The following is a 19,617-nucleotide window of genomic DNA, read 5'->3' as shown; positions in this document are numbered from 1 at the left end:
GTACGGATAACCTACAGCTTGGTTAGCCCTGACATTAACTCCTTGTTAGAGTATTCTTTTGGGTAATTGAAGAAACTAAAAGTACACAGAGGTAAGAGTTCTGTTGGAGACATTTGACATTCTGGTGATTTGTGGCTTAAAATGAAAGGCAAAAAAATGAAACCTAGTTGTATGTTGAAAGATCCGCGAGCTGAATTCTTTAATGTAGTCTCAATTCGGCGGGCTAGCCTTGCGCGTGCAGCAGCCCTCCCCTACCCCCTCCTTGTGAGGATGAGGATGAGTTACTGCTGTGCGCACAGGCATGCTCAAATCAGCTCAAGCTAAACAACGACCCGGAAAATAATGTTGTGCAAGGTAACGAATCGTCGCAATCCTTATTTGCCGAAGAGGTTGTAATTCACCCTCAGAAGGATATTTTGAAATCTTTCTGGGACGAAATAGCCACAACCCAAATTGAATCCGAACTAATAAATCAATCTTTGGACGACACTCCCACCATCTTTAAAACTGCAAACCTAGAGATATTCCAATGCAAAGAAAATGTAGACTGCATTGATAAAGGGGAAGAAATGATTGCTGAAGGGTTCGCGTTGGACAACTCCAATCATACTGATGTATGTACCTTGCTAGGAATATTCAATAGATTACTGCTGAATGAACGAAGAAAACACACTGATATATTGAATCAAATAAATACTTCCATAAATAAGGTACCTGCGAGCCTTAATGAGCTACTTCACAAGAACACTAGTAAAATCTTATCAGTTCTAAACAAGAATAATATAGTTAAGCCTGGAACCGTAATTACCGAAAAATTTCAAACGGTTGACACAGGAAAGGCTCTTGTTGTTGAGGCTATTACCATAGAAGACTCACAGAACGAGGCTAGTGTTGCTAAACCAGAAACAATGGTGAAAACTACTCTAGATGACAACTTGAGTAATGTAGCTATCTCACACCCTCTAGATATAATATCTAAGTTAAATTCATCAAAAAAGAGAAGAAAAAACAACAAGCACTACTTAAAATTACAAATCAAAAGAAAAATCTAAGTAAAACATCGCGGAAATATCTAAGAGATGTGAACTTTAAAAACATAATAGATGAAGAAAGACAAGACTCGGGTGGTGCTATTGAGATACTTAACGAGAAGGACGACTATAGAGCAAATGAAGTGTCAGGAACGGGAACTGACATAGATTTAGTTGAAACAACAACTCAAAATGACTATAGTGAAGCCGAAAAAACAATCTCAGAAACGTTAAAAAACAAATTAGAGATAGTAGAAATTGCCTCACAACTATCATCGTTAAAAACCGGTCTAGTTGACATATTTGAAATATTTAAAGCAAATGCAGCAGGTATATGTAATGAAAACAAAAAGAAATCTGTAGAAACGATGTCCGAACCAAAGAACGTACACAATCCTAACACCAAGCCCACTCTGGCAAAATCAGCAAGTGGCCATGTTGCCACTTTGCAATTAAAACAACCTCACCTAGCTGCTAATACTCTTCAAGAAGAAGTTGAGCAAGTGGTTGTTAAAGAGAACAATTTTAGTAATCTGTCTGATGACCTGAGTAGCATAGATTGCCCGCCTTCATCTGAAAGACATATAGATGATGTGGAGACAATTGAAGGTCAGTCTTGCGATCAGACTACTAATGTTGGACATGGTCTTATCACCCCCCCCTATAAAGCGGAACAGGATATTATTAGAATTGGCAAGTGTGTGGAGAATGAACGTGTAGTCAAACAAGATGAAATCGCAATGATTGTCAAAAAGATACTAGACGATCAACTTAACAATAATAAACACCTTTCCTTTGGAAATAAAACAAATTATGAATCAGGAAGGCAAATACAAAAGGAACACGAAAATGCAGGCTGGGCTAACAATGATACGAGTTAAAAAATCCTGCCTTAAGGGAGATACCTAGCCTAATAATGACAACACTGTTTCCCGAAAGCAAACAAATTTCATTAAATCGTCCATACATTCTTTCTCTATTCTCTACGATTCCTTCGCTGACATTGGTATCTTCGCATGATATAGTGCTGATAGATTTTCTTCATAAACAAAGATTAGATTATGTTCGTCTAGTAATTCCATCTCCAATGGTTAGAAACACTTTGCTGAAAGAAGCTGAGACCCTGCAATGCAAAGGATTCGACATTTATCCATACTCAGACATTGAGTCTAAACAAGATATTCCGAAAATACCAAATTATGCAGGGAGGAATTCTAGTAATGAATATACCAAAACACATATAAATAATACTGAAGGCTTTGGTACTGAAAAACAAGAGTGGAGAGGCTTGACTTTGGCTCTTAAAGATGCTATTTCATCATTGCAGGCGTTGGCTGTACCGCTTTAGCATTCTTAACAAAACCTCGATTGCCTCTTGGAATTCTAGAGGTCATGATCATCTATTAAGCAATATTATGGTTACAGACTTGTTATCATCTTTTGAGTTGATTTTGTTGCAAGAAACATGGGCAACATCAGATTTTACCTGGGAAGATTATGACATCTGGCAATTAAATGCAAATAAAGGATCGAAAGGGAGGCCCATGGGAGGTTTGTTGACTGCTTGTAAACACACGCTTGAAGCTAGAAATGTCGAGACATGGTTGAACTTGAAATGTTTTCTTGCAGTAACTTGTACAATCAAAGCAGGAAGCAGTCTGTTCGATATGTGCATTATAAACATATATTGGAATCCACTGAAATTTGGTGTGTCTCAGCTAACTAAAGAACTATCAGAGGTTACTGCTAAAATTGATGCATGGCGTGAAGTGAAAGTCAATGGATTGATTATGATGGCTGGCGACTTAAATGCAGATTGTAATATTGATAACAACGAAATTGATTCACTGATGTGTACTACAGATGTGGCTTCGAAGCAACCCAAAATTTGGAATGATAACGCAAAACTGAGGGGGGCTATTTGGATGAACTTTGCTGAGGTCATGGGACTAGTGCTACTACCAAACCACACTCAAACCGGGAATGCGAGAGGACATAGTTCAATAGTAGATTATTTTTTTGTCTTCGATGGTTTGGACGCATACATATCTAATTTAAAGGTAGAAGTAATGAGAACAAGCGATCATAATCTCTTGTCGACTTACATAATGCACACCAATAAACCGGATGATGATGTATTTTATAATCCTGGCTTGATTGTAAATGCAAATGGTTCTCGGATACGTTGGTCGTATGCTAACACTAAGAGATTTACATCTGTCCTACTAAAACATCAAAATAATATGTCTTACGAAGAATGTCAATATTATTATACACCAGCCTCCTTTTCAAACTATATTAGTAATGTGGCAATCTTGGCATGTGGTAAGAAGAAATTGATAAAGACTTCCTCTAACCACGCACATTCCTTTAACCTTGATATTCTAACACGTAAAAAACAGCTAAGACGAGACATACAAGATATTATAAAAACAACAGAAATTGGAAGTGAAAGAGAGAACATTTTAAGAACCACTAAACAGCATTACAAGAACTGGCTAATAGCTAATAGAGTAGCAAGAGACCAAACGGATGGAGAAAATATGTTAGCGGCTATAAAAGGAAAGGACATTTCTACCTTTTGGCAGATGATTAATGGGACCCGGTTCTTGCAAAAAGAGATACTACTGACTTCGATCAGCGAACGAAATTGGAAATCCCACTTTGTAAAAATGTACGGCGAGGTCAATTATGATGTCAGAAAAGCTCGTACAATAAAATCCACGTGGACAATGGATATATCTCCGAACAATATTACGAAAATTATTATTAAATCAAAAAAATCGGCAGCACAAGGTCCTAATAATTTATCTAACCAAATATTAAAAATAAATCCACTGTTATGGGGCGACATCTTGCATGTGTTGTTTAATAATATTCTTGTCAATCAAATTCCGAACTCATGGAGATTGGCGATATTGATTCCTATTTTTATACATGGTCCTAGATATGACCCCTGGGAGCTACAGACCAATAGCAATCTCTGATCCTGAATATAAAATTTTTACATCCATTGTTTTGGAAGAACTTGATGCTTGGGCTACTAGTAACAACATATTGGATGCTAAACAAATAGGATTTAGAAAGAATGTAGGTACGGACTGTGGAGGCCTGATTTTAAAAAGCCTCCAATCAAAAACGGCTAAGAACTCGGGCTATGTAATATTTGTGGCCTCAATGGACCTTTCTAAAGCGTTCGATCTTGTTGGCAGGCATATTTTATGTTTGTTTGTTTAGTATTTATTATGCGCACCGGACCCTGGGGTATAAGGGCGCAGAAAGTAAGAATATGTACAGCTTAGAGCATAAGTTACAGGTTACAGTTACAAGTTACAGAAATTACCAGTTACAGGTGCAAGTTTACAATACAAGTTTACAATCGTATGGTGCAGATGCTGTGTAGCAAACAGGCGTAAGCATTATCATAGGTTCAATTAGCAGTTACTGTCGTTAGCCAGTTAATTACAATTTGCCTGAATTTGGAAAAAGAGCATTCTAGCCTTGCGGTAGTGGGTAATTCGTTCCACAATTGAGCAGCTTTGACTGGGAAGCTAGCTCCGCCTATGGTGGTCAGTTTAAAGCGTGGTACTTGTAGGCGATTGGTGTAGGCAAGTCTGGTTTGTCTTGTGGGGTGTGATCTAGTGAATCTGTCCTTTAGGTATTGAGGGGCTTTGTTATGTAGAGATTTGTGTGTGAGAGATGCAGTTTTGAGTCTGATTTTCTCATGGGTGGAGAGCCATTTGTGTTTCCTTCTTATTGCTGTAAAGTGTTCTCTCCTGGGGATGTTCAATGCCGCTCGGAGGGCCTTATTTTGCTGTATCTGGATTTTGTTGATGATGGATTTAGTGGCTCCTATGTATAGTGCGTTACAATAATCTAGTTTAGAGATGATAAGGGCTCTGGCTAGTGTTAGACAACTGTGCTGAGAAAGGAATTGTTTCCCTGCTCTAATGAGCTTACATGTGTAGGCTGTTGAGGAAGCTAGGGAGTTTACCTGTTTGGAGAATGATAAGGTAGAATCAAGGTAGATCCCTAATGTTTTAACTTCTTTGGCAACTTGTATGCAGTTCCCATCTATGGTAAAGGAAGAGTAATTTGTACTTAGTTTATTGATGAGGGGTGCGGTGCCTAGGATAAGAAGCTCAGTTTTATCATCGTTCAGGCATAGGCCATGGGTTGCCATCCATGCCTGAACGATGCTGTATATTTTGTTCACCATAGCTAGATCTTTTTCGTAAACCCCTGTGAGTGGGAGGAGGATCTGGGTATCGTCAGCATAGTTAGTATACGTGATACCCAGATGGTCCAAATCATCAAACAGGGGCTTAGTGAATATGTTATATAGCGTTGGTGAAACGCATGATCCCTGTGGCACACCGCAGGTAATAGGGATGGGGTCTGCAGCTGCTGTAGGTGAGAAAACCCTCATGGTGCGGTCACTAAGGAAGGATTGTATCCATGCTATAGCCTCAGTGGAGAAGTGTGCTGCTGAATCTAGGTGGTTACATAGGACTTTATGATCCACTAAATCAAAAGCGGCCGATAGGTCTAGTAGCAGGAGGAGTGCTGGTTTTCCAGAATCTCGTACTTTGTCTATTTGGGCTTTCAGGTCAATCAGTGCAGTTTCTGTGCCGTGAAGAGGGCGGAAGCCAGATTGTCGGGAGCCTAATAGTTGGTTTTGTTCCAGGAAGTTCTGGATTTGGATGTATGCCACCTTGTCCAGTATCTTCAAGAGGAACGGAACCGTTGTAATAGGTCTATAATTAGTGGGTATAGTGGGGTCTAGAGTAGCCTTTTCTAAGAGTGGGAGCACCCAGGACTCTTTTAAGTTACTGGGGATAATGCCTGTGGTAAAGGAGGCATTAATTAACTTAGTGATAAATGGTGCTAGATCTCGTGCGGCATCTTTGATGAGTTGTGCTGGACATAAGTCTCCATTGCAGTTGGACGGTTTTAGACCGAGTATTGCTTTCTCTACTTCTAGTATGGAGACTTTGGAGAAGTGGAATTGCGTAGTGGGTTTGGAGTTAGGAAGTGTCTTAATAGGCGGTAATATATTGGGTGCTAAGGTCTCGCGTTTTAGTTCTATTTTCTTTTGGAGGTTTCGGACTTTGTTAGAGAGGGCTTGCTGGATTTCAGAGCACCACTTTTTGTCTTTGAGACAGTTATCTTGAGGTGTTATTGGGTTTTCCAGTTCTCTGAGTATGGCGAACAGTTATTTTGTACTTGATTTGGCTTGTGTGATTCTGTTATTGTAGGTCTCTGGTTTAGCTAGGATGATTTCTTTTTTATAATGAGAAGAGATGTTGACTAGTTTCAGTTTATTTTCTGGACTGGGGTTAGTTTTCCACGTATTTTCCCATTTCCTTTTTTCTAATCTCAGATTTTTTAAGAGGGGGGTGAACCAGTTGTTCAGGTGGCTCTTTGGCTTGCTGTTTCTGAGCTTGAGTGGTGCGATGTCGTCAAGGGTTTTGTTCATGATGTTGTTAAATTCTTCCACTAGGCTGTTAGGGTTAAGGTTTTCAGGTAGAGTGTCCAGAGTGGGCATGATGCCGGGGAGTAGTTTGTCTAATGTCATGTTTTTTTTGTTTCTGGTAAGTGCAGGAGGTGCACACGGTTGTTGCAGTTTGGGGGTGGTAGTGTCCAAGGAGAATGAAATTAGATGGTGATCTGACCAGATTTGGGGTGAGATGGAGAGAGTGGCTATATTGCAGTTGTGGTCAGCAATCCAATCAAGGGTTCTCCCTTTGATATGGGTGGGCTCAAGCACTCTTTGTGTGTAACCCAGTTCTGTTAGGGTGTTGGAAGCTGCTGTGGCTTGTAAGTCGTTGATATCATTAAAGCCAATATTGAGGTCACCTAGTAGTATTGATTGAGTAGTATCTTTGAGGTTTTCTGATAGGATGGTAGTTAAGTCTTCTATGAAGTTCTTGATAGGACCTGGAGGTCTGTATATCAAGTGAAGGTTAAGAGTTTGTGAGTTAGCTGTGGGTGTCTTGGTGGACATTATCTCACAAGATTCAATGGTTGGTGAGGGGGTGAGTCTCATCCCGAGTTTAGTTTTGACGATGATGGCTAGTCCGCCACCTCGAGCTCCGCGCCTATCCGATCTGAGGATAGTATAATTGTTGGGCACAGCTAGGGATAGTGCTGGGCCTGATGACTCATGCAGCCAAGTTTCTGTAATGGCTAGGAAGTCGTAGTCTTCTGTCAAGATAACTTCAGATATTTCTATGGCGTGGGCGACTAAGGATCTAGCGTTTATTAAGGCTCCTTTGATTTTCGGTGTGTGGTTAGGGTGTGTAGCAGTATTTATTGCGGCATTAGGAGTGGCATTTGTTTCTTTGTTTGTTTGGTAGTTATTATACTTAATGTAGTTATGGGTGAATGGTTTGCGAGTGGGTTCCTTTTTGGCTCGAATGGTATTAGTTTCGTATTTGATGAGTGGATCAAAGATTCTGGGTAGTCTTGCTCGTAGTCTTAGGTTTCTGTCAGCTATGTTACAGTGTGTAGTGGATCGTTGTGTTGTGGTTGCTATAAGGGGCGACATGGTGAGACGTTCCCAAGGGGCGAGTGAGGAGGCCAGGTATACTAGATAGGATAGTATAAGGAGCATTGTATAATGTGTGAGCATCCTGTATCTAGAATGATGGCTAGAGTTATAGTTTTGGGTAGAGTGCAGGCAGAGTAGCTGCTAAGTCTGCCATGTTGTTATCTAGTGTGTGAGGTCAGGCATATAGTGTTAAGTAGCAGTGATCCTAGGGCGCAGACAGATGGCAGTATGGTGTATATATGGACATGAGCAACACAATTGCTATGGTCTATGAGTGACCAGAGGGCACAACACAATTACTGTGGTCTATGAGCGACCAGAGGGCACAACACAATTGCTGTGGTCTATGAGCGACCAAAGGGCACAACACAATTACTGTGGTCTATGAGCGACCAAAGGGCACAACACAATTACTGTGGTCTATGAGCGACCAGAGGGCACAACACAATTACTGTGGTCTATGAGCGACCAAAGGGCACAACACAATTACTGTGGTCTATGAGCGACCAAAGGGCACAACACAATTACTGTGGTCTATGAGCGACCAGAGGGCACAACACAATTACTGTGGTCTATGGGCGACTAGAGGGCACAACACAATTACTGTGGTCTATGAGCGACCAGAGGGCACAACACAATTACTGTGGTCTATGAGCGACCAAAGGGCACAACACAATTACTGTGGTCTATGAGCGACCAAAGGGCACAACACAATTACTGTGGTCTATGAGCGACCAAAGGGCACAACACAATTACTGTGGTCTATGAGCGACCAGAGGGCACAACACAATTACTGTGGTCTATGGGCGACTAGAGGGCACAACACAATTACTGTGGTCTATGAGCGACCAAAGGGCACAACACAATTACTGTGGTCTATGAGCGACCAAAGGGCACAACACAATTACTGTGGTCTATGAGCGACCAGAGGGCACAACACAATTACTGTGGTCTATGAGCGACCAGAGGGCACAACACAATTACTGTTGTCTACGAGCGACCAGAGGGCACAACACAATTACTGTGGTCTATGAGCGACCAGAGGGCACAACACAATTACTGTGGTCTATGAGCGACCAGAGGGCACAACACAATTACTGTTGTCTACGAGCGACCAGAGGGCACAACACAATTACTGTGGTCTATGAGCGACCAGAGGGCACAACACAATTACTGTGGTCTATGAGCGACCAAAGGGCACAACACAATTACTGTGGTCTATGAGCGACCAAAGGGCACAACACAATTACTGTGGTCTATGAGCGACCAGAGGGCACAACACAATTACTGTGGTCTATGAGCGACCAGAGGGCACAACACAATTACTGTGGTCTATGAGCGACCAAAGGGCACAACACAATTACTGTGGTCTATGAGCGACCAAAGGGCACAACACAGTTGCGGTGGCATTAGTGAGGCGCGGCGCGATATGTTACATGAGAGCCGTAGCAATAGCATAGTGCACATAAGTAACAAATGGTTAGCAAGAGTGAATTCACCGAGTTTGTATGTTTATACTAGCAGTAAGCCGTAGACATTCACATGAGGACCGTAGGGTAGACTAAGCGACTAGGGTGTTATGCTTTACTCACAGTGGGTTGAGTCCAGACAATGCAAGTAGAGAGTACTGCTTCCTCCTCGGCATAGCGGAGGCTGTCCCTCGGTTAGATTAGTCTCTTTTTCGGTGGGGTCCGTCAGGAAACCTTCTTGCTCCTTCAAGGAAAGGTCTCGACTCTGTACTGGATTCTCCAACACAGCAGAATGTTTTGGTCGGGATGTAGATTTGGTATTGCGCTCACATGCGCTAAACAGGGGCAAAACAGGGCCTTGTACTGGCCTTTGACTGGCCGCCGGCTATTCCGCCTGCCGGCGGAAGTTCGAGTTTACAATAACTCGTTGCTAGGCGACCGGGGGAAGCCGAGCCTCGATTTCATGCCGCATCGCGCCCGACATTTTGTTTCAGGAAGGAAAATGTCGGCGCGGTGTGGTGCGTGCCCAGATGGGTCACCGGTGCTTGTCTTCATGTGGGGGCAGTGTGGGCAGATGGAGGGGCCCTGGCAGGGCTGGTAGTTGCACCTCCGAGCCTGGGTGGGAGGGATGGCCCGTTGCGGTGGCGGTCGTTGTTGCGGTCGCTGCGATGCCTCCAGGAGTTGGAGCGCGTGGGTGGCTGCTAGTGGGGGCTCCTGCCCGCGCCACTTCTGGAACTCGTGTGGCTCCTACAGGGGCAAAACAGGGCCTTGTACTGGCCTTTGACTGGCCGCCGGCTATTCCGCCTGCCGGCGGAAGTTCGAGTTTAAAATAACTCGTTGCTAGGCGACCGGGGGAAGCCGAGCCTCGATTTCATGCCGCATCGCGCCCGACATTTTGTTTCAGGAAGGAAAATGTCGGCGCGGTGCGGTGCGTGCCCAGATGGGTCACAGGTGCTTGTCTTCATGTGGGGGCAGTGTGGGCAGATGGAAGGGCCCTGGCAGGGCTGGTAGTTGCACCTCCGAGCCTGGGTGGGAGGGATGGCCCGTTGCGGTCGCGGTCGTTGTTGCGGTCGCTGCGATGCCTCCAGGAGTTGGAGCGCGTGGGTGGCTGCTGGTGGGGGCTCCTGCCGCGCCACTTCTGGAACTCCTGTGGCTCCTACAGGGGCAAAACAGGGCCTTGTACTGGCCTTTGACTGGCCGCCGGCTATTCCGCCTGCCGGCGGAAGTTCGAGATTAAAATAACTCGTTGCTAGGCGACCGGGGGAAGCCGAGCCTCGATTTCATGCCGCATCGCGCCCGACATTTTGTTTCAGGAAGGAAAATGTCGGCGCGGTGCGGTGGCTGCCCAGATGGGTCACCGGTGCTTGTGTTCATGTGGGAGCAGTGTGGGCAGATGGAGGGGCCCTGGCAGGGCTGGTAGTTGCACCTCCGAGCCTGGGTGGGAGGGATGGCCTGTTGCGGTCGCGGTCGTTGTTGCGGTCGCTGCGATGCCTCCAGGAGTTGGAGCGCGTGGGTGGCTGCTGGTGGGGGCTCCTGCCCGCGCCACTTCTGGAATCCACTTCTGGATTGACTTTATGGTCAATCCTTATAGAACTTTCAATTCCTAAACATTTATTAGAGATGATTATTGAGTTATACACAGACACCAAGATCAAGGTAAGACTCAACTCTGCAGGGCGCCTCTCTTCCGAAATACCTATCCCTAATGGGCTGAGACAAGGCTGTAAGTTAGCCGCCATTTTATTTAACCTTTATGTCTCTAAGGCTGCCAAAGCAATATCAGGTAAAGGTTTGGTTCCACCAAAACTAGGTGAAACGGCAATAGAGTGGGTGGCCTATGCTGATGATTTTTTATTACTAGATCGGACTAAAATCGGTCTGCAAAAATTGATCAATGCTTTTGTGTTATTTACTGCTGGCTTACACCTAAAAATTAACGCAGAGAAAACTATTATTATAAGAATGGGAAAACCTAATAAAAAACAATCTTCCTCAACATGGTGTTGTGAGGGGAAACAATTAAAAAGTCAACCGGTTCTGAAATATCTAGGATACCATTTTATAGCAAATGGTATGATGCCAATAATTAAAAAACAGCTAGAAGTTAAAGCAGAAATAATAAAGCGTCAGATGTCAAACATTGACGCCAAATATGGCAGATTCACTGCAACACCATTGAAACGCTTTTATACTATTTCGGGCATCCCTAAACTTACATATGGTCTAGAATTTTACGAACTTGAAAGCTCTGATTTCATGAAAAAAATCGAAAGAGATATGTGGAAAGGTGTGTTGTTTTTCATCCCTAAAGGCGTTCCCATTCATGCGATTAGATATGAATTTGGTCTGCAATCCTTACATTCAATTATTATATGGAGAAAAATGTTGTTATGGAGGAAATGTTTGATGAATGATACCTCATCTCTATATACGATTGCAGCAAAAGACCGATCTAACCCTTTTTGTGTTAACTTAAAATCTGTAATTGATGAGTCACTATTGAATATAGGAGAAACTATAGAGATGTTAATAAATAAACCGCAAAAAGTGAAACTTCTACTTCAAAGTAATGATTGGCAAAAGACTTTGGACTCGGTCCGGCAATCTAAAACCCTTAATCAGATACACTCTTTTTGGAAATTTTATCCCGTACTTGAGAATTACTTAGTGAAATACCCTTCTCGGAATTTTAGAAATTCTTTTATGAGGTTCAGTTTTGATATCTTGAAAACAAATTATATTTTAAAAAGATGGAACCTATTGAACGGTGAATGGATGTGGTGCAAATACTGTAAGGTAGAAAGGACCGTAGAAACTTTGAAGCACATACTACTACAATGTCCAGCTCTTTTAAAACAAAGGATTTTATATTTCGAACAATTTGTTATGTATCTTCATGCAGTTGATACAGAATCCTTATGGCATCAAATCAGACATAATATATCGACTTTCTTAAAATTGAGAATTTTGGCGTTTTTAAAAAAATTCTGTGATTTATCTTAAACTATTATAATGAATTTTCATCCTATGTTCAAACCTTATATATAAATAAGAAATATCGGTTTAAACAAACTGACATATTTTGGGAACTTTAAGAATTCTTTTAAGGTTTACAGGATCGACTTTATATGAACTGTTTCTGATCCATGGTTTAATTATTATTGTTTTCATGATTTAATTATTTGTTTGTTTTTATCTTGTGATCTTGAATTGTGAAATTTTATCTGAAGGTGTTTATAATGTCTGTTTGCTTCAACTATGTATCAAATGTACGATATGTTTTTACTTGATTTTGAAATGTAGTTTCCTTTTTTGTCTTGATGTTCTATTTTGTAAAGTTTTATATAAACCATAAACAAATAAATAAATAAATAAATAAGTAATGCACATGCCAAGCTCTGTGAGCTGAGTTGGCAGGCCCTGCTTCTTGTCGGCGAACCACGTCTCAAATTGGGCAGAACAGAGGGCACCATGCAACAAAGGGACCTGGCATCTGAAGTTTTTAAATAATTAGTATGTTACTCTACAGAACTGGTTGTAAATTAGGTGGCTTGTTCATCAATTCAGGATTATTTCACACTGAGCTCTCTATACAAGTCAGGCAAAAATCACAATGCACATATCTTCTAAATCAACAAGTAACAATTCAATATTTTAAACGTCTCTTCGTCTATCTGAACTAGTAATTAATAACCAATCAATATATTATGATTCTCTATGTCCGGCTAAACAAATACCCAGTCACCACATAAGAATGGTTAAAATAGACATAATCAATATCACAAGGTTCAGAACAATGTTAAAACAGCATAAATCTGGCAATCAAATGAAAATCTGGCAAGTCTGTCAATCAAATAAAAATAACAAACACACATTATAGTTTCAATAACATCCAGTTCTTATCTTCTCCTTTAGCTTGTTATTAAATGTAATTAGTGCCACACATTGTGCTGTAAAATGCGCTCATGTATGCCAAATTGTGAACAGCATTTGCACCTCAATACTTAAACAGGCTTTCGTGTAGACATGGGAAAGACACTTTCCAGGCACAGCCGTACTGGCATTAACTAGCCATTGATGATGGTTTCAGCCAAAAAGACCGAATCCAAATGACCTACCCATTTTAAAATTTGAAAATTGGTACCACCATGTTCTACCTACCAAAAGTTCAACATTTGGTAAGTAGAGCATAAAAAGGACTTTGGGGGCTGCAGGGTTGTCCCCCGCTCAATATACTGTAAGCGGGGTTTACGGGAGACTCCCCTGCATATGTCCCGCGGTCACAAAATAAATAAATAAAAAGCCAACGGGGTGTCCCCCGCAAAGCCTTGCTCACTATACTGTACTTTTTACAGGGGTTGGGGCACAACAGTAATATTCAGGAGAGAAAAGACTGAAGATTATTTCGGAAAAATGATCTTTAGGCTTTTTTCCCTCGAACATTTCCGCTTCAGGCTTTCAACTCCAAATCATTGATGATAGCAGGTGCACATGGTCTTAATACCTGCATATCTAATAGCAGTGCCTTGCAAATTCCTAATACTTATACACAAGCCAAAACTGTTGGCTTTGTCGATGCTTGTTTTTAGGGTATCAGTGAAGAACATGCAGAGTGCTTATAAATCGAGTGGCTGAAGGTAGACCTGGTAAGACATTTTTATTACACGAGTACAACTCCAATTAAGTAATTATCTCTCAGAAGACTGCTGTCTTGAAAAACCACTGGCAGCACATTGAGTACAAAGTTTGATATTAAGGTTTGATTAAAGCGAGCTCAAGGTTTGCATGAGGAGGTGTTTTGGGTAGGGAAGGACACGGACTGGGTGAGAATGACCATAGAAATTTGCATGATCATGGGCAGTTAATGGGTGCCCACATACTCAAACAACACATACAGGCTATGTGTCCCTCCTCATATTCCATTCCTTCCATCTGTGTTAATGCAATAGTTTTGGCTTATAGATATCGCAAGCCCAAACTAAAAATGTGACTTCGATCTCTGACCAGATGTCTGGATGAGAGCACAGAAAGAGAGTCACAATTATGCCGGAGTGACCACTTCTCTTGGGGCTATTTTCTCAGACTAAATACAACATGTTGCAGAGCACACCATAAACAAGAGGCCAATTGTTCAATTAGATAAATAAATAGGGCTGCAACTGAAGAGACACTAAGTGCATCAGAGCTAATCTAGTGAATACATTCAGCCGAAAGCCAGAATCGTGCACATTTTGGCAGTGCATGGGTGATTCTTGTTTGGCTGTATTTTTAAAAGATCTGAGTGAGAGTTCTTGGTAATTCTCATGACAATGTCATGGATTTGAAAGGTTGATGTAAGCATTGAGGTGAAGAGATTCGAACTTTTCCTGCCAGCATGTGTTCAAAACAAAAAATCTACACGGTTAATAACCTTTCCTGCTAGGCATTCTAATACAAACAAAGTGACTAAATGACTAATGGCTTGAACCTGACTGTTATTTTAATATAGAAACCACAAATAAGTCTTTCAATGCAGTTGACAAACATGTATTTTTTTTTAAGATAGTAGTAAACTGCACACAAAGTAATGCACACAAAAAATGCACAGATTATAAACTTTTTTTATTTGCATTACTTTGCGAAATGTGCAAGACACTTTATTCACAAAGGTTGCCTGCACATTTCTAGGGGGCTGTGCTGCAGAACACATGTTGTGCTGGCCAGCCCCCTTGCATACATGAGTATCTAAAACATTCTTGGTGCTTCCTGCACCGGGGTGAATGCTGCGATTGCATGTTGTTGTGGCTGGATATTAAAAATGCCTGTAAACAAAGAGAAAGCATTTCTTTCCCAGTTTGATCGATAGTACTGTAAGTGGGACAGTAGCGTTTCATAGCAATGTTTTTCCACACTTAGCAAACAAGTGCACAAACAGTTCAGAAATAACTCAGTCATGCATTGCACTTCTGCTGGCATAGGGGATTTATTATGTGCATCCCATTCCCGAATTTGGGATAAAAGTTAAAATGTGCATGAGCACAAACTTCCCCTTATTTGTGCAATGTACAGTGGGAATAAAAAGTGAATATGAATGTGTGCAACAATGATAAACACTTTCAAAATAACTTTATGAATGAGAAATATCTGTTTTGGGTGCAATTATGAGATGCACTAGTGCTTGTCATCACTAGCAGCAACACAATGTTTTGGAATAGTCGTCTAATGTAGATGTATGGTATGTTTTCTTCCCAGATACAGAGCTCACAACATAACAATCATATCTGACTAAATAGTATTTCTTTCGAGAACATCATGAATGTTTGTCATGTGACCTACTCTGCCTCAGCCCTACTGGCCTTGCCGAGATCATTTACCTGCAGTGAAGGACAATACCTTTTATTAAATAGATAACATCTGTAGTCCTCCTGGAAATCAACTCAGCAGAATGCACCTGCATGAACCCTAATACATGCGTGACACTTCCCCATTCCTAAAGACTTTTCAGAGGTCCAGACAGATGTGAATTCCCTATATTAAAATATTATGAACCTTATTAGCACCACAGAGTAGGGTAGGTGACCTCCCGGACAATCAGGAAACACCGAATGAGGCTACAACTCATGGTGAATCCTACGTTCCATGCCTTCTCAGAAGCAGGAGTCCATCATTGTTCCTGCTGGACTGCAGGTAAATGCGTTCCTGAACCTCTTTCTGTGCTTCCTGTGCCCCAAACCCTCACTGACCACTCCCCCCACCCCACTTACGTGCAGTTTCCTCATCCATCGGTGGTACCTGGAACACTCGTTGTTCCAGCGATTTCCTGGTTTAGCAATGGCCACCCTATACAGGTAGAAGGGACTGCTTAAGGTGTCAATATCTGAATGATGAAATGCTGATCACGGCTTGGCTAACAAGTGACTGACATTGCTGATTGACAAGCAATCTTACAGTTCCCCACTTCAAATGTACTCATTTCATCAACTTCAGGAGGATGACAGGCTGAGCTTGTTCCCCAAGTTCAAACTCGAAATCTACAGGTTACATAGATCTATACAGTAGGTGCATCCATTTACTGTGATATTTTACTTAAGGTTTCATGTTCTGTGCTACTTGAATAACATTCACATTTGAACACGACTCTGTTCCCTATTGTAGACACCCCAATCAGGTCCACCAAACACTTTCATTTACCTAACCATTCTATCCCTCCATGAAGCCTTTTAAGCAATGTTGAGTATTTAATTTCTCCTAAGAATCAGCCTACACCTGCTCAAACCTCTCAGGGAATTCCCTGAATGAAGATGTATGGCTCTAAAAAGGATATTCAGGCACATTCCAGCAGGAAGACAAATTCATGGGGACCTAAAAGCCTTCCCAAATGCTCACAGGAACCTACAGATTGTGTTTGAGAACGCCTACCCAGAGGTAGTATACTCATTCAGAAACTTAGAAAGGTTCTCCAGTGCAGGGACAACATTTCACATGATCCCACCTTCAAAGAAGTGGTCAAGACATAATTTCAGTAACTGTGCATTCGTAAATACAGCAACCAGATGCATGTGGAAGATGTGGTTTGCAATACAGCGCATAAATACTCATGCAGTATGGAGTGCAAATGTAGATTGTCTCTACAGTATATTAGTACCCTGTATGGGGGCAGCCAATCAGGAGGCTGGAAACGTTGCCTGAATCTGCCGATCTAGCCTGCGTTCCAAGCTGCTTGATAGACAGTTCCTCTGAGCGATATCTTCCCCCCACTGCTGGACCCTTTTATTCACATCCCTACTTACCTAATTGCAGCGGCACTGGCCGCCGCTGCTACTTCCCCTCCGCTCCGCTCTGTTTTTACGCCGCCATGGAAATGGAAGAGGGGCTCTGTACGGAGTCCCGCCTTCCCAATCCATGGTGACAAACTTGCTAAAGGATTGTGTTTCTGTGAACGGGATGCAGCAAGGTGACCCGTTCGCAAAACGAAAATACCTCAAATTATCCCTGTCTCAGCCCATGCGACCGGTGCTAATGGGGTTATGTCCTCGGGCCACGTTAAAGGCCCTTGCTTTGGTCACGCCTTTAACTCGGGCCGCCGGACTGCTACGCCCGGTATAGCCCTTGGAACGAGTACATAAAGCCATTGAGTGTACTTTTGATTACACTTGAAGTTGTCACTATTTGACTCAGACAACTCTTCTAACAGGGGCGTAAGAGCATTGCTTTCTATTAACTGCACAACCCGCCTGCTTAATACTGCAGAGTGTAAAGACATTGGGCCTCATTACACGTTAGGCGGTAAGGGTTTACCGGTACCGGTAAGGGACCCGGTACCGGTAAACCCTTACCGCCTTACTACGAGGTCCCTTTGCGGGTCCTCCCTTAACGCCTGGTTTTTCCAGGCGTTAAGGACGGGACCCGCAAAGGGACCTTGGAGCTAATTACGGTACCGCAATTTGCGGTACCGTAATTAGCACCTTCCCCATTCCCATTATGCCCTATGGGGGCAAAAATGGGAATGGGGAAGGGCCTTGGTGAATGGGGAATTACCGCCCCAGCTCACCTTGGAGTAGAGCGGTAATTCTGCCATCCACGAAGGCGGACTCGGTACGGTACCGGCGGCAACCATGGCGCTAATAGCGCCATGGTTACCGCCTACTGTGTAATGAGGCCCATTGACCAGGATGGCCATTAAAAAAAAAAAAAAAAAAAAACAATGTGCTCAGTAGAATATCTGAAAGCAAGATTATGCGATACGTGTTTTCTAAACATGCCTTATTGAAACAGATGGCCTCATTGTTTCCGCAGTCCAATAGTCATAGACCATATTTAGTAGTAATTTGTCAGGTGATAAGTATTCATCTGTGTCTCCCGCCCCGCCATTTTTATAGGAAATGCCTTGATACATTTCTAGCAATGCAGCTTGCTCGGTTCTATGGATTTACTGTGTCTGCTTTTTTTATGACTGACATAGCAATAACCAGATTGCAAAGATATTTATGCTGTCTGTGGCTTAGCAAGATAATTAAAGGATATAAATTAATCAAGTGCAATTAATTAGAAACTTTATGTTCACAGCAGTCCTTCTTTGCATGTATAATTTATATTTATCGATTTCCTGGCTTTCATTAGCCTATGAGATAACAGCAAAAATGCATTAGAGACGAAAATGTACAATTAGCGTGAGAGTGAACCTGGCATAATTGATAGTTCTGCACATGTTTGGGGCAAATATAAAGCTTTGTTAACTGTCATAAGCGGTTACAATCGACGAGTGAAATTCCCCTACATATCTCTCCGCTGATAAATGGTGTTTTTAAGGAGTTCCTTTAATGGGAAGTGGGTAGGCAGGCCGAATTTACATTTTAATCAGGATATTTATGACGGAGGTTTCATAATACATTCATTGCCCGTGTACTATATGGTATAATGGAATTTGTAACACGGCACATTTACACATGCATTATGATGAAGAAACCCTGCTAAATGTGGAAGGCAAGGCATTCTTTTTAAGGAAAGTGCACTTTTGCATTGCCAAATTTATTGGGGTTTCTGTTGTGCTTCGTCTTCAACTGCTTTGTTCTTTGTAAGTGCATGAGCAGGGTAAGCAGCTGCAGTCGCGCTCTATGGAAAATAGGAGCAATTAGCAGTGATGTGCACCTGTTCCTTAGGGCATTTTGAAATCCATAGTTTGTGACTTTTGAAACCATCAATGGTGATTTTGACCATGCATTGGGCTTTTATTTCACGCAAATTGTGGGCCCGATTCATGGAATGGGGCGCAGAAATGGCGCAACGTTGGCGTGCCGAGATGGACCATGAGCGAGCCGCGGCTGCAATTTTTTTTGTGTGCCACGCTTATTTATGGAATTGAAGACGCAGTAATAGCCGTTGTGCAGGTAAAAAGAAGCAGCACCAGGAACGCCCACATCATGTCCCCAAGCACACAAAAAAGCAAGGAAAAGGACAAACACGGTGCAAGCCTCTGCACTATCCCTGGCCCACCATCCAGTACCCTTGCTAGAAGGCGCGCCTCACCTCGCAAGGCCAGGCTCCACCCCAGTGAAATCGCATGTCTCACCTCGTAAGCCCAGGCAGCACCACAGCAAAAACACGGACCCTCCCTCGCAAAGCCAGACTGCACCCCAGCGAAAATGTGGGTCTTCCCTCGCAAGCCCAGACTGCACCCCAGCAAAATCGTGCACCTCACCTCACAAGCACAGGCTGCACCTTCCAGACTGGACACCCCCCCAGCCCATCTTTCCTGTGACAACACCTAGGCAACCCACTCCAGACTGGAAACCCCCCCACAGAAAGCACACTCCAGACTGGACACCCCCACAGTCACTCCCCTCCAAACTGGGCACCACCCCTAGCCCCCTCACCTCTGAGACACCCCCACGCAGCCCACTCCAGACTGGAAACCCCCCACAGGCAACACCCTCCAGACCGTACATCCCCCCCCAAAGGCAGCCAACTCCAAACTGGACACCCCCCAAAGGCAGCCCCCTCCAGACTGGACACCACCCACAGACAGCCCCATCCAGACTGGACAGCCCCCTAAGGCAGACCCCTCCAGACTTGGCACCAACCACCC

This window comes from Ambystoma mexicanum, chromosome 1q, assembly GCF_040938575.1.
Source record: "Ambystoma mexicanum isolate Mex_15411 chromosome 1q, UKY_AmexF1_1, whole genome shotgun sequence".
Lineage (NCBI taxonomy): Eukaryota > Metazoa > Chordata > Amphibia > Caudata > Ambystomatidae > Ambystoma > Ambystoma mexicanum.
This window is presented reverse-complemented; position numbering follows the sequence as displayed.